Source organism: Schistocerca piceifrons, chromosome 8 (assembly GCF_021461385.2).
Source record: "Schistocerca piceifrons isolate TAMUIC-IGC-003096 chromosome 8, iqSchPice1.1, whole genome shotgun sequence".
Classification (NCBI taxonomy): Eukaryota; Metazoa; Arthropoda; class Insecta; order Orthoptera; family Acrididae; genus Schistocerca; species Schistocerca piceifrons.
The window spans coordinates 441,630,567-441,656,263 of record NC_060145.1 but is presented as its reverse complement, the minus strand read 5'-3'; positions in this window follow the sequence as shown (position 1 = coordinate 441,656,263).

Genomic DNA, 25,697 nt, shown 5'->3' with positions numbered 1-25,697 from the left:
TCTGGACAGTCTGCCTTCCGTTGGCTGTCTAATATACTTTTATTTAATTGTAACTGTTTGACGAAGTTGCTGAAGTTTCGACTTCAACGTAACTTTTCGAGTACAGTTGGCAATTGAGCATTCTGCGTACAAGAGGCCTATGTTGTCTGTCTGGAGCAGTTTTGGCTAAAGTTGACTGTATCGGAGTTACCGTGTGACTTCGCTTGTTGCAATCAATCATTGTACCGTCAGTGATTGTGTGGCGAGCCTTCTTCGTCTCCCTCAGAGGCGCATTTGTATTGCTGGGAAGTCTTTAGTCTGGAACAACCAGACCAGGATAATTTGTTTCGGGCTATACTCGCGACATAATCATCACCACGACGGGACGTCGAAGCAACCAGCCATCGCCTACGGTACGCCAGATCGTGTCCTTGCAGTTAAGAAGACAGCTTGGTACTATACGTCCGCAGCACGAGCAAAGCAGGCAATTTTGCTAGGTGATAATCACAGCTCAGCAGAGCGCGCCTGTTCCCGTCTTTTCTTACGTGGTTCTGTCTTGGATGTTCATTGTCTGAGTTCTCACTACTGTAGCAGCAATTAATGTTGGGTTGACTGTGTGTTTCTCTTAACATTTGAGTTGCAAGGAATTGGCTCCACATACCACTTCGTCATAAATGTCACAATCTAGTTTAGGGACAACTTCACCTTCACAGCATTTATTTGAGTATCCAATTTGAGCCAATTTGATGTATTGTAAGTGTTTCATGTGTTTTGTTTATTATTTTGAGTTTAGTAATAATAAATCATATTGTTATTTTGGACAGAACTTTCATTAACGTAGTGAGAAATGAAAGGGTTGCTCTACCGATTAACAGAATGAAACTTTCCTTTATTTAACTTATTTATCAAATTAAATTATTGCAGGTGCCAAACTCTTTTCTACTCCACTTGCAGGGTCGATTACAGTCAGTTTGCGTTTCTTTTTAACCCATGTGCAACAGCAAAAGTCGGAGTTAGAATAGGTGGGGCTTAGAGCATCATTTATATATGAAGATTCTCGAAGAATTAAGTGTTAAATACACTACTAGCCCTGGCACCTCGCAACCTGTATATCTCGTGTACCTTTTATGCATGTTTCTGTGTTAATTATTACTTTTTGTTGAATATCGTTATAGCTGTGCACTCATGACTTTAATCTTGTAATATTGTGATTTTTTTGTAAACCAGTATACCTTGTGTATCTTTGATGTATGTCTCTGTGTTAACTTTTAATAACTGTTTATGGAAATTTTCAAAATGATATCTCATGTTTGTTGCTGCAATAAGTTGGATTCTATGATGTCAGCTTCCAATATCATACATCTCATTTATTTTAATCTGTTTGATTTGCAGACCACATGAGGTCACAGCTACCGACTAAAGTCATCCAAAATTCATTTAAATATTGTAGATTAGTCATTTCTTTTGAACTGCTGTTTGCCTGTTGCGTTAATTGTTTCTCAAATTACGTTTGTTTCGAAGACTGTTGGCGAATCTCCTAGCATGGCTAGAAAATTCACGACACAGTTTTCTCTGGGATGTTTGGGATGATGAAAGGGCCCTGTAGCCCCCTTTCGTTATCATTTCATTTACTTTCCGGTGATACAAAGCTCTCTGGCAGGTGTGAATGAATGAATTTGGTGTGTTTCATGTTGCTATACGGTGGTTTAGTCTGCTGCAGAGAATCAGCGGTAGTTGTACAGAATGGCCAACCCCTGTAGTTTTCAGGTAGGCAGAAAGGTTTGCTCTCCATGCGTGAAAGTTACCGGTGTTATAAAGACATTTTTACACCGATTGAGAAGCTGACTTTGCGAAACGTGAACCCACACACACCTATTTTAAGGGCCCAACTTAAGGTCCATAAAGAAGGGTGCCCTGTGAGACCAATCGTGAACAGTATAGAGGGTCCCTTCAGTAAAATTGCGCAAAAATGTTTAAACAAATTAAAAATACACTTTAGATTCCGTAAACAATTTTCTGTGAAGAATAGTAAACAATTAATTGAGCAGGTTAGAAACATCCCCACTACAGCTAGTATGAAGCTGTTATCTCTGCATATTGTGAATTTATACACTAATATCCCGATAAATGAGACTATTGATATTGTGAAAAATAATTTAATGCTGAGTAATTTGACAGAGAATGAAATTGTCTCTTATGCTCAAATACAACTTTTTCCGGTTCAACGACGAAATTTATGCGCAAAAAGACGGTCTCAGTATGGGAAACGAGATTACTGGTTTTTTAGCTGATGTGTTCATCAATCACCTTGAAACCTTTCCTGAGTTGGCAAAGAAAATTGTCTTTTACGTTAGGTACGTCGATGATACATTACTGTTTGTGAGTGGCGATGAAATTGACATTAACGAAATTGTGTCCTCATTTAACGCTTTACATGCTAAAATAAAGTTCACATCTGAACTTGAAACGAATGGGGTTATCAGTTTTTTGGATCTATACATGAGGAATAGTGACGGAAGGCTTCATTTTGGCATATTTAGAAAAAAGACGTATACTGACTGTATCATAAACTATCATTCAACCCACCCCAATCAGCATAAAATGGCGTTTTTCAGATTTGCATTTAATCGTGTTTTCTGTACCCCACTTTCTGAAGAGGAACGTAAAACTGAGTTAGAAATTATTTTTTCCATAGCTAAATCTAATGATTAACCGCTACCCTTTGCTCAAAAAATTTATGAAAAACTTGCCAATAAATATAAAGACATGGGAGCAAATGAAGTAATTTTAGGGGAAAATGAAGCAATGAAATATATTTCTTTGCCATACTATTGGGCAGTTAGTCTTAAAGTTGCAGCAATTTTTAGGAAACTCAAAGTTAAGATTGCTTTTTCAACTAAGAATAATTTGGGACAAATTTTAGATCATGGCGTAGATAAAGTAAAAGTTTTACACCAGTCGGGTGTACTTTATCCAAGCTGTAAAGCATGTTACGTAGGTCAGACTGGACGAAAAATTAAAACTAGATTTGCTGAAAATGTCGCCATTGACAGAAAGGACGCGGCTGATAGGTCGAATTTTGCAGCCCACATTATAAATAGTGGACATGAACTTCCTCGAATTGAGACGCATGTGAGGTTATTACACAGAGAGGAAAAGGGAAATTATCTTGAAACTTCCTGGCAGATTAAAACTGTGTGCCCGACCGAGACTCGAACTCGGGACCTTTGCCTTTCGCGGGCAAGTGCTCTACCATCTGAGCTACCGAAGCACGACTCACGCCCGGTACTCACAGCTTTACTTCTGCCAGTATCTCGTCTCCTACCTTCCAAACTTTACAGAAGCTCTTCTGCGAACCTTGCAGAACTAGCACTCCTGAAAGAAAGGATATAGCGGAGACATGGCTTAGCCACAGCCTGGGGGATGTTTCCAGAATGAGATTTTCACTCTGCAGCGGAGTGTGCGCTGATATGAAACTTCCTGGCAGATTAAAACTGTGTGCCCGACCGAGACTCGAACTCGGGACCTTTGCCTTTCGCGGGCAAGTGCTCTACCATCTGAGCTACCGAAGCACGACTCACGCCCGGTACTCACAGCTTTACTTCTGCCAGTATCTCGTCTCCTACCTTCCAAACTTTACAGAAGCTCTTCTGCGAACCTTGCAGAACTAGCACTCCTGAAAGAAAGGATATAGCGGAGACATGGCTTAGCCACAGCCTGGGGGATGTTTCCAGAATGAGATTTTCACTCTGCAGCGGAGTGTGCGCTGATATGAAACTTCCTGGCAGATTAAAACTGTGTGCCCGACCGAGACTCGAACTCGGGACCTTTGCCTTTCGCGGGCAAGTGCTCTACCATCTGAGCTACCGAAGCACGACTCACGCCCGGTACTCACAGCTTTACTTCTGCCAGTATCTCGTCTCCTACCTTCCAAACTTTACAGAAGCTCTTCTGCGAACCTTGCAGAACTAGCACTCCTGAAAGAAAGGATATAGCGGAGACATGGCTTAGCCACAGCCTGAGGGATGTTCCCAGAATGAGATTTTCACTCTGCAGCGGAGTGTGCGCTGATATGAAACTTCCTGGCAGCTTTAATCTGCCAGGAAGTTTCATATCAGCGCACACTCCGCTGCAGAGTGAAAATCTCATTCGGGAAATTATCTTGATTTGCTAGAGGATATGGAGATCTTTTGTCATCTGCCTTGTCAAAGAGTAGGTGGCGGTGAGGGGAGTTGATTTTTGGAAGCTCTTCGCCGAACATTTGCTTGATGGGAATGGAAAAACGAAGGGGGGGGGGGGGGGAGATAAATAGATTGGTGTTATGAATTACGTTATTGTGACTAAGTTTGTGTCGACGCCCTTTAATCGGGCTTTTGCCGTCTTTGTCGGCTGCACCAGACAGACAGATGGTGTTTTTTATTTATTCTCTTTATACTTTTCATTCCCACACCTGAGGGATAGTGGGCCTGCCACTTGGGAGCGTCTCGCTCTATTTGGCCTTAGCTTAACATTTTTGTTGCTTTTTTTTCTTTATTGACAACATTCTTACAGCTATGTCTTACATCTAATTACTTCTAATATACAGTTATTGTTATACATTTTCATATATTTACAATTGTTGCTATCCTTGTGTATATTGTTTCCACAATCGGACATTTTGATATCTGGACATATGTACAGTTTGCTGATGTGTATTTGAACTTTATGGAATACTACAATTATGTGATAGGATTGACAATAAGAATCAAGAACTAGAATAAAGTTCACAGAGAGAGAAATTTGGAATTTAGATAAAATTATGATATAGTTGGTACACAATTACTAGGGTCATAAATACTTGGATGGTTGACAAAGTGAAACAATGTTTTAATTACTATGTTTATGAATAAATGGGCGACCAGTTTGTTGTTATTCCTGGCCTATGGCTGTGCAATATTTAGGTTGTTCGGGTGTGTGGGAATTCACATTGGATCGGGATCCAGATCCGGATCTAGTGGCAGTAGGTGCAGTGGTGTTGGTGTTTCCTGTGCTATTAGTGTCATTTGTGCCGAGAGTTCATGGTCGTCAATGGTGTCTGGGTGTGTTGTTAGAATGTTGTGTATGATTGTTCGGGGTGGATATGTGTATTTGAACTTCGGTTTATTTTTGTGTTGGTCTGTTTGTGAATAGCTGAGTGAGGTAAGGGCGACTTGTTAGTATGCGTCGGCCGTAACGTGCGCGGAGGACCGCGAGTCTCATCCGCAGGGGTGTGACCTTCGATTCGTCGTACGATTCTTCTCTGGGGGTGGTAGGGGGGCAGTCTCAGTATACAACGTAAAATGCGTCTTTCGGTCTGATATAGTCTTTCTGTCTTTGTTTGCGACATACAGACTAGGGGGGCAGCTGCAAACTCGAAGAGGGGAGGGACGAATGTTTTGTAGGTGTTAATTGCTGTTTTATCACTGCAGCCATGGAATTTTCTTTGGACTCGTCTAATTAAGGACAGGCGTCGTCTTGCTTTGTTGAGTGTCTCTTTGACATGGTCTTCCAGGTTTAGGTACTTGTCTAGAGTCACTCCCAGGTACTTGGCTTTATCGGTCGTATTCAGTCTGGTTCCCCACAGCGGCAGTCTCGTCTTTTTGGGTATGTGTCGGTGTCTGAACAGGATTAGCTGAGTTTTGTTTGGGTTTGGCTTTATGCGCCATTTCTGCATCCACTGTTGTAATTTCGCCAAGTAGGTCGTCGTTTCTCGGTTGATTGTGATTGTTGATGGTCCTGAATTCCAATACGCCGTGTCGTCTGCATAGAGTTGGACTTGTTCGTTGCGTCTGGTGGTGGGTGGTACGTCCGTAGTGTATAGTGAGTATAGCAGGGGGGGAGATTATTCCGCCCTGCGCTACTCCTGCTTGTGGGGAGAAGGGGGAGGATGTTTCGTCATTTACATGTACCTGGGAATGTCTGTCTAGTAGTAGCGATTGAATGCGTCTTACTGTCTTAGGGGGCAATCCTAGTTTCAGTAGTTTGTAGAGTAGGCCGTCGTGCCAGCTCTTGTCAAATGCGCACTCGATGTCTACGTACACCGCGAGTGTGCATTGTCCCAGGTTCTGGTGTCTTGTTATGTCTGTGGTAAGTCTTAGTAAGGGGGTCGTTTGTCGAGTGTCTTTTCATGAATCCTGACTGGAGATGTGGGATTATTTGTAGTTTGTCTGTGTAGTTGGTCAGTCTGTCGGTGATTATCCTTTGGAAAGTTTTGCTGAGCACGCCTATTAGGGATATGGGTCGGTAGGATTTCGGGTCTCTTTTCGGTTTGACTTGCTTGTGTATCATTTTGGTTTTCGTTTTTTTCCTCACTGTGGGGGTAGTTTCATGCGTCATGCAGTAGTTAAACAGTAGTCAGTAGGGGGGTTAACGTCGTAAGGGGGCATTTCCTGAGGTGAATTCTTTGGATGCCGTTTTCGCCTGGGGCGGAGTTCTTGCCCGACATGATGGCGTCTGCTACTTCGTTTTCCGTTATGTCCTTAAGTGAGTCGTCGTCGTTTCCGGAGGGCACAGTGGGCATGTGGAGGAGGAGGGGAAGTTCGTTCGTGACTGTATGTCTGAATTGCTCGTCGAAGAGGTTGTCTTGGGGGAAACTGTGGGCATTGACCAGAACTTCTTTGAATGCCTCCGCAATTTCTTTGTCATTGGTAGTGGGTGTGTTGTCGATTGTCAGTTTGTATTTCCTGTCCGTGTTTTGTCCTGTGAGTGTTTTGAATTTTGTCCAAACCTTGCGTCCTTGTCTGTGGTCAAGTTGTTTGCACGTGTTGTCCCACTGGTTTTGTCGATGTTCCGAGTCAAGTCGCTTTATTTTCGCGTTTCGGTCTGTTCCATTGTGGTTTGAGCTCTGGGTTGTTTGTCCTTACTATTTCAGTGTATAGTTGTCTTTTGCGTCTGATGAGAAGTAGTACGTCAGGGGGGAAGATGAGGTTTCCAGCGCTCGATGGCCTTGGTGGGGATGGCTGTCTCAATGGCTGTTTTTATTGTGTCCACGATTCTATCGTTAATTAAGTCTAACTCGGTGTCGTTAGTAATAGTCAGTGGTGCCCTTAGGTCGTTATTTATCGTCTCTTGGTATTTCTTCCAGTCTGCTTTTGAGTATAGTCGTATAGTTGTGGAGGTTTGTAGGGGAGGTGGAGGGTTAATTGCGGTTGTGCTGAAGAGAATAGGGAGGTGGTCACTCGTACTGTTGTCTCCTATTGTTGCTGCGGTAATGGTGTCTGACAAACTGGGACTGTGTAGGATGTGATCGGGAAGGGAGTTGCCACCGTGTCCTACCAAGGTGTAAGTCGTCAGCGGTATTCTAGTCATGTTTTCGTGGTTAGGAAGTCCAGGAGTGCTTCGCCGTTTCTGTTGTTGCCTGTGTCGCCAAGGAGTTCATGTCTAGCGTTAAGGTCATCCATTAGGAGGTGGTGGTTGTTGGTATGTTTAAGGGGGACTAAACAGCGAAGGTCATCAGTCCCCCATTCCAAAATCAGGCGAGCCGAAAATCTACAGAGCAGATAAAAACCAAAGGGGGAGGAGACGTCCCCCCAGGCGCTAAAAGAACACAAATGCAGCAAGAAACACTACAGACAAGAACAGGACAGAGGAACACCAGACAGAAAGAAACAGAAGAAAGGAGGATGGCCGGAGACTGGTTGACTGACCATGAGAAAAAAAAAGGGAAAGAGTCAACCATCTGACGGCACACCAGAACAGCAACAGACACAAGGACAAAAGACACAGAATGGGAAAGGTGCAGGACCTCCCTAAATCGAACCATAAAAACGACTACTACGGATAAAATGTAAAACATTGTCAGCCATGGAGGCATTGTCGGATAAAACCAAAGCCAAAGTGCCTGGGAGATTAAAAGAGTGCCGGAGTGTACGCAGTCGAGGACACTCCAGCAAAATGTGGCCGACCGTCAGCCGGGACCCACACCGACACAAGGGGGGATCCTCCTGACGCAACAGATGGCCGTGCGTCAGGTATGTATGGCCGATGCGCAGCCGACACAGGACTACCGAGTCCCTGCGAGAAGCCCGCAGGGAGGAACGCCACACATTGGTCGTCTCCTTGACAGCCCGCAGTTTATTCGGGGCTGTCATGCCACGCCACTCAGCAGCCCACATCCCAATCAGCTTACGGCGCAACACCATCTGCTGGTCGCGAGCCGTAAGGCCGACCTCCAAAGCCGGGGCGTCGATCGCCCCTTTGGCCAGCCTGTCTACACGTTCGTTCCCTGGGATGCCAACATGACCGGGCGTCCAAACCAAGACCACCGAACGACCAGAACGGGCAATGGCGGAAACAGTGGTGGTGGTGGTTGTTGGATGTTTAAGGGGGACTAAACAGCGAAGGTCATCAGTCCCCCATTCCAAAATCAGGCGAGCCGGAAATCTACGGAGCAGATAAAAACCAAAGGGGAGGAGACGTCCCCCCAGGCGCTAAAAGAACACAAACGCAGCAACAAACACGACAGACAAGAAAAGGACAGAGGAACACCAGACAGAAAGAAACAGAAGAAAGGAAGATGGCCGGAGACTGGTTGACTGACCACGAGATCAAAAATGGGAAAGAGTGAACCATCTCACGGCACACCAGAACAGCAACAGACACAAGGACAATAGACACAGAAAGGGAAAGGTGCAGGACCTCCCTAAATCGAACCATAAAACGGACTACCACGGATAAAATTTAAAACGGTATCAGCCATGGAGGCATCGTCGGATAAAACCAAAGCCAAAGTGCCCGGGAGATGAAAAGATTGCCGGAGTGTGCGCAGTCGAGGACACTCCAGCAAAATGTGGCCGACCGTCAGCCGGGACCCACACTGACACAAGGGGGGATCCTCCTGACGTAACAGATGGCCGTGCGTCAGGTAGGTATGGCCGATGCGCAGCCGACACAGGACTACCGAGTCCCTGCGAGAAGCCCGCAGGGAGGAACGCCACACATCGGTCGTCCCCTTGACAGCCCGTAGTTTATTCGGGGCTGTCATGCCACGCCACTCAGCAGCCCACATCCCAAGTACCTTACGGCGCAACACCAGCTGCTGGTCGCGAGCCGTAAGGCCGATCTCCAAAGCTGGGGCGTCTATCGCCCCTTTGGCCAGCCTGTCAACACGTTCGTTCCCCGGGATGCCAACGTGACCTGGCGTCCAAACAAAAACCACCGAACGACCAGAGTGGGTAATGGTGGAAACAGACTCCCGAATAGAGGACACCAGAGGAGAAGAGGGATAGCAGCGGTCGATGGCCTGGAGGCTACTCAGGGAGTCACTGCAGATGACGACAGACGCATCTGAGCAGGAATGCATATGCTCAAGAGCTCGCAAGATGGCCACCAGCTCTGCAGTAAAAATACTGCAGCCAGCCGGCAAGGAGCGTTGCTCAACATGGGCAGCGTGAGCAAAAGCGTAGGCAGTGCGACCATCAACCAGGGAACCATCAGTGTAGACAGGCTCACAGCCCGGAAATGAGTCGAGGAGCGCAAGAAAACGGCGACGGAGGGCCACAGGCGGAACCGAGTCCTTAGGTCCCTGTGCCAAATCCAGATGGACGGACGGCCGGGACAAACACCAGGGAGGCGTAGGTGTACGGACCCGGAAGGGAGGCAGAAGAGGGAATGACCCCAGTTCTGACAGCAGGGACTGGACACGGACAGCTACGGAAAGCCCAGACCGAGGTCGCCGTTCGGGCAGGTGGTGGACCAAGGCAGGGAAAAGCAGGCGACGATTGGGATGGCCTGGCGAGCAATGTACGTGGACAGCATAGTCGGCGAGCAGACGATGGCGGCGAATCCGCAGCGGGGGAACCCCGGCCTCCACCAGTAGACTATCCACGGGGCTGGTGCGAAAAGCGCCAGTAGCAAGCCGAACCCCACAGTGATGTATGGGGTCTAACAACTTCAACACTGAGGGGGACGCAGACCCATAGGCCAGGCTCCCATAATCAAGCCGGGACTGCACAAGAGCTCTGTACAATTGCAGTAGCGTGCAGCGATCTGCACCCCAAGACGTGTGGCCAAGGCAGCGGAGGGCGTTGAGGTGCCGCCAGCATTTTTGCTTCAGCTGAATAACATGAGGAACCCATGTGAGCCGGGCATCAAACACGAGTCCCAAGAAGCGGCAAGTGTCCACCACTTCAAGCAGGTGGCCGTCGAGGTAAAGGTCAGGATGAGGGTGGACCGTCCGACGCCTGCAGAAGTGCATAACCCGAGTCTTGGCAGCAGAGAACTGAAAACCATGAGCCAGAGCCCATGATGCTGCCTTGCGAACGGCGACTTGCAACCTGCGTTCGGCGACTCCCGTAGTCGTGGAGCTAAATGAGATGCAGAAGTCGTCGGCATACAAAGAAGGAGACACCGACGACCCCACTGCTGCAGCCAGACCATTAATGGCCACTAGAAATAACGAGACGCTCAACACCGAGCCCTGCGGGACCCCATTTTCCTGTATATAAGAGGAACTAGAGGTGGCACCGACTTGCACCCGGAATGAGCGGCGCAATAAAAAGCTTTGAAGAAAAGCCGGGAGCCGACCACGAAGACCCCACCCATGCAACGTGGCGAGGATGTGATGCCTCCATGTAGTGTCATACGCCTTCCGCAGATCGAAAAATACAGCAACAAGGTGCTGACGTCGGGCAAAAGCCGTACGGACAGCAGATTCCAGCCGCACCAAATTGTCCACTGCAGACCGGCCCCGACGGAAGCCACCCTGAGATGGAGCGAGGAGACCGCGCGACTCAAGGACCCAACACAAACGCCGCCCCACCATACGTTCGAGCAATTTGCACAAAACGTTGGTGAGGGTAATGGGACGATAGCTGTCCACCACCAGTGGGTCCGCACCAGGCTTCACGATGGGGACAATAAGACCCTCTCGTCATTGCGACGGGAACACGCCCTCGCTCCAAATGCGGTTAAAGATGGTGAGGATGTGTCTCTGGCAGGCCCTGGAGAGATGCTTCAGCATCTGCGCGTGGATGCAATCCGGTCCTGGTGCAGTATCAGGGCAATCGGCGAGGGCAGCGAGGAGTTCCCTCTCGCTGAAAGGAGCATTGTAAGTTTCATAATGACGTGTGTGGAATGAGAACGGCGTCCGCTCGGCTCGCTCCTTTAGAGAGCGAAAGGCGGGGGGATAGGAAGCAGTCGCAGAGCTCTGAGCAAAGTGCGCGGCTAGCCGTTCAGCAATGGCGGCAGCGTCCGTGCAGACAGCGCCGTCCAAGGAGAGCCCAGGGACACCCACAGGGGTCTGGGAGCCATAAATCCGCCGGATCCGGGACCACACGTGCGAGGACGAGACACGGGAGCCCAGGGAGGAGACGTACCTCTCCCAGCACTCCTGCTTACGCCGTGCAATAAGTCGACGGGCGAAGGCACGGAACCTCTTAAAGGCGATGAGGGTCTCCAGAGACGGGTGCCGCCTATGACGCTGGAGAGCCCGCCTACGGTCGCGAATAGCCTCAGCAATCTCCGGCGACCACCAGGGGACAGCCTTCCGCCGAGGGAGGCCAGAGGAACGGGGGATGGTAGCCTCGGCCGCTGAAATGATGGACGTGGTTAAAACACGGACCACCTCGTCAATGTCACCCTGTGGGGGAGACGCAATGGTTACAGCGGAAGTAAAAGCTGGCCAGTCAGCCCTGTGGAGAGCCCAGCGGGGCAAGCGCCCAGAAGAATGACACTGTGGCAGCGACAAATAGATGGGAAAATGGTCACTACCACACAGGTCCGGATGCACCCTCCAGTGGAGCGATGGGACAAGTCCAGGGCTGCAAATAGAGAGATCGATGGCCGAGAACGAGCCATGGGCCACACTGAAATGCGTGGGAGCACCGGTGTTTAAGAGGCTAAGGTCGAGCTGAGCCAACACATGCTCCACGGCCCGACCACGATCGTCGGAGACAGTCCCACCCCATAGAGGGTTGTGGGCATTGAAATCGCCCAGCAGCAAAAAAGGTGGCGGCAGTTGTGCTATCAGAGCAGCCAGGACATGCTGCGCGACAGTACCATCAGGTGGAAGGTAAATACTGCAGACGGTAATGGCCTGCGGCGTCCACACCCGAACAGCGACAGCCTCTAAAGCTGTTTGTAGAGGCACAAACTCGCTGTGAAGAGAGTTCAGGACATATATGCAGACGCCACCAGACACCCTTGCATAAGCTGCCCGGTTCTTAAAATAACCCCGATAGCCACGGAGGGCGGGGGTTCGCATTGCTGGAAACCAAGTTTCCTGCAGAGCAATGCAAAGGAAAGGATGACGGCTGATAAGGTGGCGGAGCTCAGCTAGATGGCGGAAGAAACCGCTGCAGTTCCACTGGAGGATGTTATTAGCCATGGATGGGAAAGGCGTGAAGGGACTGGGGAGGCAGATTACGCCTCCGGGGCCCCTGCTGCTACGGAGTCACCACCTGGACAACAGCCATGTACTGCATCCGAGGGACTGGCGAGATCCAGGTCCTCAGCGGACGCCAGGATCTCCACCTCATCCTCAGACGCAGAGCTTGTAGGAAGCGGTGGAATGGGTGCCACCGCAATGTCGGTAGCCTTGGGGAGTTTCTTCTTGTGCTGCTTCTCGCGCTGTGCCTTTGGTGGCGCAGGCTGGGAGGGCGCAACTGGGTTGGTGTCAGGGACAGACGACGACCGTGTGTCCCTACGACCAGGGACCGGCGGTTGTTTAAGCCACTTGCGGCTGTCGGCCTTTGTACCGGACGGAACTTGGGAAGGGAGGTCCCCAAGGGACCCCTTCCTTATGAGAGTAGCCGAAGAAGTCTTACGCTTCTCCGGCTGGGAAGGGGGGACTGATGTCCCCGATGGTTGGGGGGGTGTTGCTCCTGAAGTAGATGGAGCAGGAGCAACAGGAGGTTTAGTGCCCCCCACCATCAAGGGGGCGGGTGTGGGACTTCGACTCGGAGAGCTGACCAGAGCGGATGGAAGTGGAGAAGGAGTGACAGTGGCGGCATAAGAAACTGGCATGCGCACCGGATGAAGCCGATCATACTTCCGCTTCGCCTCAGTGTACGTCAGGCGGTCGATAGTTTTTATTTCCATGATCTTCCGCTCCTTCTGCAGGATCGGACAGTCTGGCGAGCAAGGCGGATGGTGCGCACCACAGTTCACACAGATTGGAGGCGGCTCACAGGGATGATCAGGATGGGAAGGTCGACTGCAATCGCGACAGACGAGGTCGGAAGCACAGCGTGAAGACATGTGGCCGAACTTCCAACACTTGAAGCACCGCATCGGGGGAGGGATATACGGCTTGACATCACAACGGTACACCATCACCTTGACCTTCTCAGGTAACGTGTCACCCTCGAAGGCCAAGATGAAGTCACCGGTGGCAACTTGACGATCCCTCGGACCCCGGTGGACGCGGCGGACGAAATGGACACCTCGGCGCTCCAAGTTGGCGCGCAGCTCGTCGTCGGACTGTAAAAGCAGATCCCTGTGAAAGATAATGCCCTGGACCATGTTCAGACTTTTATGGGGCGTGATAGTGACGGAGACATCCCCCAGCTTAGTACAAGCGAGCAAGGCCCGCGACTGGGCGGAGGATGCCGTTTTTATCAACACCGATCCGGACCGCATCTTGGGCAAGCCCTCCACCTCCCCAAACTTGTCCTCTAAATGCTCTACAAAGAACTGAGGCTTCACGGATATAAAGGATTCCCCATCAGCTCTGGTACAGACAAGATATCTGGGCGAATAAGTCTCACTGTCACGCAATGCTTGTCGTTTTTCCCATGGCGTGGCGAGGGAGGGGAACGATTTGGGGTCATAAACATTACCTTTAAAATGGGCTCTCGAACGCTTAGAGACTGCTGACGTCTGGCCGCCAGCGACAGATGATGTACCACGCTTCATTGCGGGTCATCCGCCCTGATGCCACCTACTCCGACCAAGGGCCCTGCCCACGGGCGCCACCCAGCCACAGCAAAGGCCACCTGGCAGGATGGCCATTGCCGGGAGTCCTGATGCCCCAGGGAGATGGGCATCTACTCCTTGGCATACGTGGGGAGTGAACGGCGCAGGCATCAGTAGAGCGATCCCTGTGTTGTCAGGGGGCTACAACCAAGAGGGTACATGGCGACCCCACCACAACGGACTGGCTACCGTGCTGGATCTTAGGTGCAAAAATGGCCAAGGTCGTCGTCACAGTTAAAAGAAACACTGCAGAGTGCAGCGTGGTAATCGCCCAAGAGATCGAAAACGAGCGGGACACCATTGCAACGACGAGAAAGACGGCTATAGGTCTAATTGCACGAAGGATACAGTGCACCACGTAAGGTGCCCTTCCCCAATTGGCTCGCTCTTCGGAATAATTTAGATAGATGGAGGTCAAACCCGAGAGGGGACCATCACATAAGGCCGAAACGTTTGAGACTCCTTTTAGTCGCCTCTTACGACAGGCAGGAATACCGCGGGCCTATTCTAACCCCCGAACCCGCAGGGGGGATTTCTCCTAGGACGGGTTGCTGGAGACTGGGGTCGGTGACGCTGCCTTCTCGGATCTCTGGGGTGGCGAGGAGAGGGGGTGTCGCTGTCTGATTTTCGCCTTCGTTTCTGGAGCGCAGCACTGTCCAGTCCTCGTTGTCCTCGTCTGCTGTGATCTCGTCACGGGAGTGATGGCTGATGACGGGAGTGTCTGGGGGAGAGACAGGTGACCCCTGGGCCGATGGGCCAAGCCTCCATATCTTCGCAGTGCTGGTCGGCTGTGGTGTTGTGTGAGGGCGGGTTTCCCGCCTTGGGAGGTTAGTTTACACCTCTTCTCGCGGGTGTCCAGCCAGTGACTGGGCTCTGGAGGAGCCTTTGCCCTAACAGACTAGGGTGGGGCAGAGAGAGGCTCACCGCTACGCAAATTCACGGAGCATCGTATTCCGGTGTGTTGTAGGGTGAGCGGATCACGCCTTTCCTATTTCTGCCTGGGGGAGTTTGTAGTAGTCCTCTCGGCGGAATCTTCCTCACGTTGCGTTTGTCCTTTTACTTCATCTTCGTCGTGTTGCGACGTGCCTTCACTCCAGCAACAGGTCTGGCCACTTTGTGGTCGGGCGCCGGTGCACTTGGTTTTCCAAAGTGCGTATGAGCTCGTTCTCAGACATCTGGGCGGCCGCGTAAAAACATTGCGCCACCTGCCGGAATCGGTGCTTGACCAGCGGGACTCGCTACTCTGTGGAGTCTCGTGGCAGGTGAAGCGCTAACCTAAGCGCCTTGTTCTGGACCGTCTGCAGCCTGGCGATGAACGAGTCGGCAGCGTTGCCCCACACCACGGCAGCGTACTCTTAACACACGCCTGATGAGTGTCAGGTACAGGGTTATGCCACAGTGTGGGGGCAGGGTCGTCGCTGGGTTGAGTAAGGGATACAACGAGCGCATTCTGCCAAGCGCTTTACCCCTTACTTCCCTGCTGTGCGCCTTCCACGTCAGGCGCCGGTCCAGAGTGACGCCTAGGTAGCGTCCTGTGTTCGACTGTGGGATGGGGACTTCCATGATGCTGAGTGGCTGGAGGTCAGCAGGAATCTTCTTTCTGGTGAAGATCACCGCCTGACTTTTGGCTGCGTTGAACTTGAGCCGCCATTTGGTGGCCAAAACCCCAAGGACCTCGCAAGCCGATTGCAGGCGGTGACGCATCAGCCTGGCGTTGATGCTTCTGCCGTAGAGCGCCGTATCGTCCGCGTAGAGCGCAGCGTGCACGCCCTGCCTCCTCGGAACGTCGGCGGTGTATAGTGAGTAGAGCAAGGGGCCGATGACGGAACCTTGCGGTACTCCAGCTGCTATGGGGCGTGCTGTTGACGTCCCGTCATCGGCGCGCACGTGGAAGGTGCGCCCAGTCAGGTAGGATTTGAGCAGGCGGGCGTGCGACACCGGAGACCTTGTGTAAGTAGTTTATACACAAGGCCGTCGTGCCACACGCTGTCGAAGGCTCTGGAAACGTCCAGGAGTACCGCCCCAAGATACTCGCGACGCTCCAACGCCCCCATCGCCTGCTCTACCAGTCGAAGCAGTTGCTGCTGCGTGGAGTGGCTCCTCCTGAAGCCAAACTGTTCGTCAGGGAGCAGACCTTCCTCCCCGACGTGTCGCCACAGCGTCCTAACATACAGCCTCTCGAAGACCTTCGAAACTGCAGGCAACAGCCTGACGGGCCTGTGGTTTTGCGGCAGCCGCAGGTCTTTTCCGGCCTTGCGGACAGCTACAACTTCCGCATGTGTCCAGGCAGATGGGAAGCTGCAAGTCCCGAGCACGGAGTTGAAGATCTTCGTAAGTTGCCGCACGGCGCTCGGCGGCAGCATCTTGGCACCCTCCCGCCTTCCTTCTCTGCAGGCGAGCGAGCTGTTGCGCGACCTCATCCTCCGTCACTTCCGCCATGACGTCGTCCACATATCTGTGTGCCAGGTACACAGGAAGGCGCTGTTCCACCAAACGGACGTGTTCTTCGTCCACGACGTCCTCCACCGGCGTGAAATTGGCGGCGAATGCGTCGGCTAACGCGCCGGCTTTGACGTCGGGCTCGGTGATGACGTCACCGCCGACCTGGAGCGGTGGCACTCGCTGGCGTTGTTGCAGGCAGCTGTTGGTCACCCTCCAGGCGGATCCGTCCTCTATCCCGAGAGTGGAAATTCTTCTAGCCCAGTCGCGGTTGCGGTGGTTTGCAATTGCGCACTTAATTTCGCGACGTATGCAGTTGATGGTGGCCTTCGTTGCCGGCTGCCGCGCGATCTGCCACTGTCGGAACAGTCGGTTCTTCTCCCGGGCGTCGTGTGCAGGCTCTGCGGCAGCGTGAGGGGTATATATATTACCAACTGCGCTCTCTGCGCCCTTGTGGTGGTCCTCTTGTTCGGTGTTCTCCTGTCTCCGCGCGGTGCGACGATGTTGTTGGATGGTGCTTCCCGATCGCAACGCAGGGACTCTCGCGACAGTTTTGCTTTTTAAGAGTCACAACAATTTGCCAGTCCCTGCGCCTTGCAATCGTCTAGTGGAGCACCCTTTAGATTATTTCGATGTGGGAGTACCCCGCCCCCGCGGTGGTCGCTGGTTAGCGACTGCCGCCGTGAAGCCGCTCCGTCACTGTAAGTTGCATGGAGGGGGGGGGGGGGGGGGGGGGAGCTGGCTGCCCTTCACCGCTGCTGCGCTGCGACACGACCCTTCCGCAACGGCGTCCCAGTCTCTGGCGCATATGGTGTGGATTTACGTCTCATGATATACGAGCACACCGAAAGAGCCTCTACGAGTTCTCAATTCATCCTATCGAGCCTGTGTTAATTTTCCCATGTATGAAGTGTGCTAGCACTATTTCTGCATTTGGTCTTGTTTCTTTAATACGTTTGTTTCGTTCATGTCCGTAATTTTCTTATCTCAACTTAGTTTACTTTACATGTGCATTCAGCAATATGCCGCCACCTGCCGAAAATAATCTGATCCTCCTGAATATCATTAACTGTACGCTAGATGGATGCCAACACCGTTTTAACTTTTGCTCTTCGATAATATGATTAATCATAATGCCAAAACGTAATTTTAAAATTTTTTCTATTGTGTGCTTCTCACCTATGTTTGTTCCCTTTTTTACTAATTTGTACAATCGCTTCTTGGCGTACATAACTGTACTATGTGGTTGACAAAACCTTCGTCAATATATCCATTTTTTTGTAAATATTTCAGTATTTCATCATTATATTTTACCTCACTTTGTATGTCATTTCTTCTTCTTATTTTTATTTTAGCTGTATCTTTTCGCATAGAGGGCGGGTTTGCTTTGCAGCGTTCCCTTACGGTTTCTCGTTGTCATATTCAGTTCTCGATGTACCACTTTATGTTTGACCTCTGCTTAAGACAGTATTACTACTCAGGGCACATGTTGGTTGTAAGGTAAATATGTATATTCATTTTAAATGGTATAATGCGTCTATATACATTTAATTAGTTTTACGTTGCTTTATGTACATTTATTCATTTGGTCACTGTTATTAATTATTTTTATTTTTGTATTTGTAGCACCGATGATGGCTGTTAATCAGTTGAAATCGATTTGCAAAAGTAAATAAAGAAAACATGATTTTGCGACTGGTTGCTGCTTATTTGGTAATTTAATTGTATAAATTGTCTCTCCGCAAACCATGTGGGCATACGAGTGTGTCGTGAATCTTGTACCGTTTCACAATAAATTGTACTAGTTACCAGGCAACAGAAGTTGTGTAGATGCATTACATCGATGGTTTAAGGAATAAATAGTTTTGCCACCCATCTTATCCTGTGTACCGATGTTACGTCTCTACTACCTACGCCATTTACCTCGTAGTTTCCTTGTTAGCCCATCCATAGCGTTTCCATGCGCACAAGCCCAATAAGTAGTGCTACCTTTTTATTTAAAACAAATTCTTTAGAACAGATGATGTTTTCAGGAGTGCTGCTGCAAGCTGCTCTTATGCACAGTGTTCATGCATTATTTACTTTATTTTAATATTTGATTCAAGTGGACAATGCCTGGACCAAACTAGTAATTACATACCATTCTTTATGAGTGATAGTACAATGAATGTTCTTTTATGAGTTTTTTTCTTAGGATTAAATTAATTAATTTGCCGATTTAGTCGAACCCTTCATTTGTCGTGTGGCTAGAGTCGCTGGCGACCCAATCTTTTACGTTGATTTCTATGCCAGATAACATTTTCTTATTCAAAGTAAGATTCACGCAACTTACACATAACACCATTTTTTTCCGCAACTTACAAATAGCGACCATGACGCAAGCTAAGTTACAACTTTAGAACTTAACCGCTGTTTCATTTGTATGCTCAAAATTTCAGTATTGGAAGTATGATTAATTATGCAGTGTATATGTGTTTTCCAGTTCCTAACGTGTCTGTTTATGTCACAGAAAGTGAATACATGATATTTTCTTGATTGAGTTTGACTTCATGTGTTATTTTTAGGGTGTATGTGGACTTTAGTTTCCGGCTGTATGTGGAAGCTCCTATGGGGCCAGGCGTACGCTAGGTGCTGCCTTCGGGGCAACTGGCCACTGTGCACGCACAGCGGCAGAACGACGATCTGGCATCAAATATTGCCCGACTCCGCGGAATATTGCGATAGCGTGGGTCTGGAGAAGAGCCGAAGCGAACTTGTGGTGAGGCATTTCGTTAGACCGTCGCCAGCGGCCATTACCGTGTTGAATACATCGGTTCTCGTCCGACTACCGGAGTTAAGCAACATCGGGCCCGCTTACCACCTGGCTGCCTGCCCACGTGTTGACACCGCGCCCTCTGGTGTAGTGCCGCGGGCTGGCGCTCACGAGTGCTTCGCTGTCAGCAGTGTGTTCTTGTCCGCGTCGATTCTTCTGGGCTGTTTCATCATATTAGTGAGTACTATGGAACGCGTCGTCTAGGGGTAGCGTCTTTGATTCATAATCAAAAACGTCTCCGGTCCCGGGTTCGACCCCCGCCATTGCCTAAATTTTGATAAATAATCAGCATTGGCGGCCGAAGACTTCCGGCATAAGAAGTCAGCCTCATTCTGCCAACGGCCTTGTCAAAGAGGGCACTCTCTTGTCCTAGGAGTGGGAAATTGCCCCTAAAGGCGGAATAATCAGCAATGATCGACATGAGGATGCAGAAGGCAATGGAAACCACTGCATTAAAGACACGTAACGTGTATCCACAGGACATGTGGCCTGTAATTGAAAAAGTGTCATGATGATCTCTCCATTGGCAAAATATGGCCGGGAGGGGACTGCCAAGGGGGAGGTTACCATGAGAAAAAGATTGAATAATCAACGAAAGGATAACGTTCTACGAGTCGGGGCGTGGAATGTCAGAAGCTTGAACGTGGTAGGGAAACTAGAAAATCTGAAAAGGGAAATGCAAAGGTTCAATCTAGATATAGTGGGGGTCAGTGAAGTGAAGTGGAGCGAAGACAAGGATTTCTGGTCAGATGAGTATCGGGTAATATCAACAGCAGCAGAAAATGATATAACAGGTGTAGGATTCGTTATGAATAGGAAGGTAGGGCAGAGGGTGTGTTACTGTGAACAGTTCAATGACCGGGTTGTTCTAATCAGAATCGACAGCAGACCAACACCGACAACGATAGTTCAGGTATACATGCAGACGACGCAAGCTGAAGATGAACAGATAGAGAAAGTGTATGAGGATATTGAAAGGGTAATGCAGTATGTAAAGGAGGACGAAAATCTAATAGTCATGGGCGACTGGAATGCAGTTGTAGGGGAAGGAGTAGAAGAAAAGGTTACAGGAGAATATAGGCTTGGGACAAGGAATGAAAGAGGAGAAAGAATAATTGAGTTCTGTAACAAGTTTCAGCTAGTAATAGCGAATACCCTATTCAAGAATCACAAGAGGAGGAGGTACACTTGGAAAAGGCCGGGAGATACGGTAAGATTTCAATTAAATTATATCATGGTCAGACAGAGATTCCGAAATCAGATACTGTATTGTAAGGCGTACCCAGGAGCAGATATGGACTCAGATCACAATATAGTAGTGATGAAGAGTAGGCTGAAGTTCAAGACATTAGTCAGGAAGAATCAATACGCAAAGAAGTGGGATACGGAAGTACTAAGGAATGACGAGATACGTTCGAAGTTCTCTAACGCTATAGATACAGCAACAAGGAATAGCGCAGTAGGCAGTACAGTTGAAGAGGAATGGACATCTCTAAAAAGGGCCAACACAGAAGTTGGGAAGGAAAACATAGGTACAAAGAAGGTAGCTGCGAAGAAACCATGGGTAACAGAAGAAATACTTCAGTTGATTGATGAAAGGAGGAAGTACGAACATGTTCCAGGAAAATCAGGAGTACAGAAATACAAGTCGCTGAGGAATGAAATAAATAGGAAGTGCAGGGAAGCTAAGACAAAATGGCTGCAGGAAAAACGTGAAGACAACGAAAAAGATATGATTGTCGGAAGGACAGACTCAGCATACAGGAAAGTCAAAACAACCTTTGGTGACATTAAAAGCAACGGTGGTAACATTAAGAGTGCAACGGGAATTCCACTGTTAAATGCAGAGGAGGGAGCAGATAGGTGGAAAGAATACATTGAAAGCCTCTATGAGGGTGAAGATTTGTCTGATGTGATAGAAGAAGAAACAGGAGTCGATTTAGAAGAGATAGGGGATCCAGTATTAGAACCGGAATTTAAAAGAGCTTTGGAGGACTTACGATCAAATAAGGCAGAAGAGATAGATAATATTCCATCAGAATTTCTAAAATCATTGGGGGAAGTGGCAACAAAACTACTATTCACGTTGGTGTGTAGAATATATGAGTCTGGCGATATACCATCTGACTTTCGGAAAAGCATCATCCACACAATTCCGAAGACGGCAAGAGCTGACAAGTGCGAGAATTCTCGCACAATCAGCTTAACAGCTCATGCATCGAAGCTGCTTACAAGAATAATATACAGAAGAATGGAAAAGAAAATTGAGAATGCGCTAGGTGACGATCAGTTTGGCTTTAGGAAAAGTAAAGGGACGAGAGAGGCAATTCTGACGTTACGGCTAAGAATGGAAGCAAGGCTAAAGAAAAATAAAGACACTTTCATAGGATTTGTCGACCTGGAAAAAGCGTTCGACAGTATAAAATGGTGCAAGCTGTTCGAGATTCTGAAAAAAGTAGGGGTAAGCTATAGGGAGAGACGGGTCATATACAATATGTACAACAACCAAGAGGGAATAATAAGAGTGGACGATCAAGAACGAAGTGCTCGTATTAGGAAGGGTGTAAGACAAGGCTTCAGCCTTTCGCCCCTACTCTTCAATCTGTACATCGAGGAAGCAATGATGGAAATAAAAGAAAGGTTCAGGAGTGGAATTAAAATACAAGGTGAAAGGATATCAATGATACGAGTCACTGATGACATTGCTATCTTGAGTGAAAGTGAAGAAGAATTAAATGATCTGCTGAACGGAATGAACAGTCTAATGAGTACACAGTATGGTTTGATAGTAAATCGGAGAAAGACGAAGGTAATGAGAAGTAGTAGAAATGAGAACAGCGAGAAACTTAACATCAGGATTGATGGTCACGAAGTCAGTGAAGTTAAGGAATTCTGCTACCTAGGCAGTAAAATAACCAATGATGGACGGAGCAAGGAGGACATCAAAAGCAGACTCGCTATGTCAAAAAAGGCATTTCTGGCCAAGAGAAGTCTACTAATATCAAATACCGGCCTTAATTTGAGGAAGAAATTTCTGAGGATGTACGTCTGGAGTACAGCATTGTATGGTAGTGAAACATGGACTGTGGGAAAACCGGAACAGAAGAGAATCGAAGCATTTGAGATGTGGTGCTATAGACGAATGTTGAAAATTAGGTGGACTGATAAGGTAAGGAATGAGGAGGTTCTACGCAGAATCGGAGAGGAAAGGAATATGTGGAAAACACTGATAAGGAGAAGGGACAGGATGATAGGACATCTGCTAAGACATGAGGGAATGACTTCCATGGTACTAAAGGGAGCTGTAGAGGGCAAAAACTGTAGAGGAAGACAGAGACTGGAATACGTGAAGCAAATAACTGAGGACGTAGTTTGCAAGTGCTACTCTGAGACGAAGAGGTTAGCACAGGAAAGGAATTCGTGGCGGGCCGCATCAAACCAGTCAGTAGACTGATGACAAAAAAAAAAAAAAAAAAAAAAAAAAATGGAACGCGATAATTCCGAAATTCGTCAGAAGAATATCATTACGCATTTTACAGGTCCCTGCGTTTGCCGACTTCTTTCGGAAACCGTGACTTGGAATTATAGAAAAGTTACGTTCTTGATATTCAACTGCATGCGTTTTCAAATTTGTTAATCTTCAAATTGTCCACTTCCGAAATGTGTGAACCGTTAGTTAGCATAAAAGGAGGCGTCAGAAAAAATTAAGCTCCTTGACGGAACGATTAATGATGTGTTACTATCACACGTAGCTTATTGTATCCGAACTCTTCGGGTATTTAACGTGCCCTTTGAGGTGCGTAACGAAACTGTTTCTCACAGTTCATTCCGTAAGGTACTGTGCTGCGGTCACTACAGAAAATTGCTTTTCTGCCTGTTATTATCAGGCTGAAAACGGTATCGAAATGTCCAAATGATTGTCAGACAACATACCCTATTGTTTATTTTTGTTGCTGGTCACTGGGCCTTTACCACTTACAGTGGCCAACTGGCAACATGTTCTTTCTGTAATGGCACAATACATATTCGAGAAGATGGTGGTGGTGGTTGTTGGATGTTTAAGGGGGACTAAACAGCGAAGGTCATCAGTCCCCCATTCCAAAATCAGGCGAGCCGAAAATCTACGAAGCAGATAAAAACCAAAGGGGGAGGAGACGTCCCCCCAGGCGCTAAAAGCACACAAATTCAGCAACAGACAAGAACAGGACAGAGGAACACCAGACAGAAAGAAACAGAAGAAAGGAAGATGGCCGGAGACTGGTTGACTGACCACGAGATCAAAAATGGGAAAGAGTCAACCATCTCACGGCACACCAGAACAGCAACAGACACAAGGACAATAGACACAGAAAGGGAAAGGTGCAGGACCTCCCTAAATCGAACCATAAAACGGACTACCACGGATAAAATTTAAAACGGTATCAGCCATGGAGGCATCGTCGGATAAAACCAAAGCCAAAGTGCCCGGGAGATTAAAAGATTGCCGGAGTGTGCGCAGTCGAGGACACTCCAGCAAAATGTGGCCGACCGTCAGCCGGGACCCACACTGACACAAGGGGGGATCCTCCTGACGCAAGAGATGGCCGTGCGTCAGGTACGTATGGCCGATGCGCAGCCGACACAGGACTACCGAGTCCCTGCGAGAAGCCCGCAGGGAGGAACGCCACACATCGGTCGTCTCCTTGACAGCCCGCAGTTTATTCGGGGCTGTCATGCCACGCCACTCAGCAGCCCACATCCCAAGTACCTTACGGCGCAACACCAGCTGCTGGTCGCGAGCCGTAAGGCCGATCTCCAAAGCTGGGGCGTCTATCGCCCCCTTGGCCAGCCTGTCTACACGTTCGTTCCCTGGGATGCCAACATGACCGGGCGTCCAAACCAGGACCACTGAACCACCAGAACGGGCAATGGCGGAAACAGCCTCCTGAATGGAGGACACCAGAGGAGAGGAGGGATAGCAGCGGTCGATGGCCTGAAGGCTGCTCAGGGAGTCACTGCAGATGACAACGGACCTACCTGAGCAGAAACGCATGTGCTCAAGAGCGCGCAAGATGGCCACCAGCTCTGCAGTAAAAATACTGCAGCCAGCCGGCAAGGAGCGTTGCTCAACATGGTCAGAGTGAGCAAAGGCGTAGGCAGTGCGACCAGCAACCAGGGAACCATCAGTGTAGACAGGCTCACAGCCCGGAAATGATTCGAGGAGCGCAAGAAAACGGCGACGGAGGGCCACAGGCGGAACCGAGTCCTTAGGGCCCTGTGCCAAATCCAGACGGACAGATGGCCGGGACAAACACCAGGGAGGCGTAGGTGTACGGACCCGGAAGGGAGGCAGAAGAGGGAATGACCCCAGTTCTGACAGCAGGGACTGGACACGGACAGCTACAGAAAGCCCAGACCTAGGTCGCCGTTCGGGCAGATGGAGGACCATGGCAGGGAAAAGCAGGCGACGATTGGGATGGCCTGGCGAGCAATGCACGTGGACAGCATAGTCGGCGAGCAGTCGATGGCGGCGAAACCGCAGCGGGGGAACCCCGGCCTCCACCAGTAGACTATCCACGGGGCTCGTACGAAAAGCGCCAGTTGCAAGCCGGACCCCACAGTGGTGTATGGGGTCTAACAACTTCAACACTGAGGGTGATGCAGACCCATAGGCCAGGCTCCCATAATCAAGCCGCGACTGCACAAGGGCTCTGTACAATCGCAGCAGCGTGTAGCGATCCGCACCCCAAGACGTGTGGCTAAGGCAGCGGAGGGCGTTGAGGTGCCGCCAGCATTTTTGCTTCACCTGAGTAATATGAGGAACCCATGTGAGCCGGGCATCAAACACGAGTCCCAAGAAGCGGCAAGTGTCCACCACTTCAAGCAGGTGGCCGTCGAGGTAAAGTTCAGGATGAGGGTGGACCGTCCGACGCCTGCAGAAGTGCATAACCCGAGTCTTGGCAGCAGAGAACTGAAAACCATGAGTCAGAGCCCATGATGCTGCCTTGCGAACGGCGACTTGCAGCCTGCGTTCGGCAACTCCCGTAGTCGTGGAGCTAAAGGAGATGCAGAAGTCGTCGGCATACAAAGAAGGAGACACCGACGACCCCACTGCTGCAGCCAGACCATTAATGGCCACTAGAAATAACGAGACGCTCAACACCGAGCCCTGCGGGACCCCATTTTCCTGTATATAAGAGGAACTAGAGGTGGCACCGACTTGCACCCGGAAAGAGCGGCGCAATAAAAAGCTTTGAAGAAAAGCCGGGAGCCGACCACGAAGACCCCACCCATGCAACGTGGCGAGGATGTGATGCCTCCATGTGGTGTCATACGCCTTCCGCAGATCGAAAAATACAGCAACAAGGTGCTGACGTCGGGCAAAAGCCGTACGGACAGCAGATTCCAGCCGCACCAAATTGTCCACTGCAGACCGGCCCCGACGGAAGCCACCATGAGATGGAGCGAGGAGACCGCGCAACTCAAGGACCCAACACAAACGCCGCCCCACCATACGTTCGAGCAATTTGCACAAAACGTTGGTGAGGGTAATGGG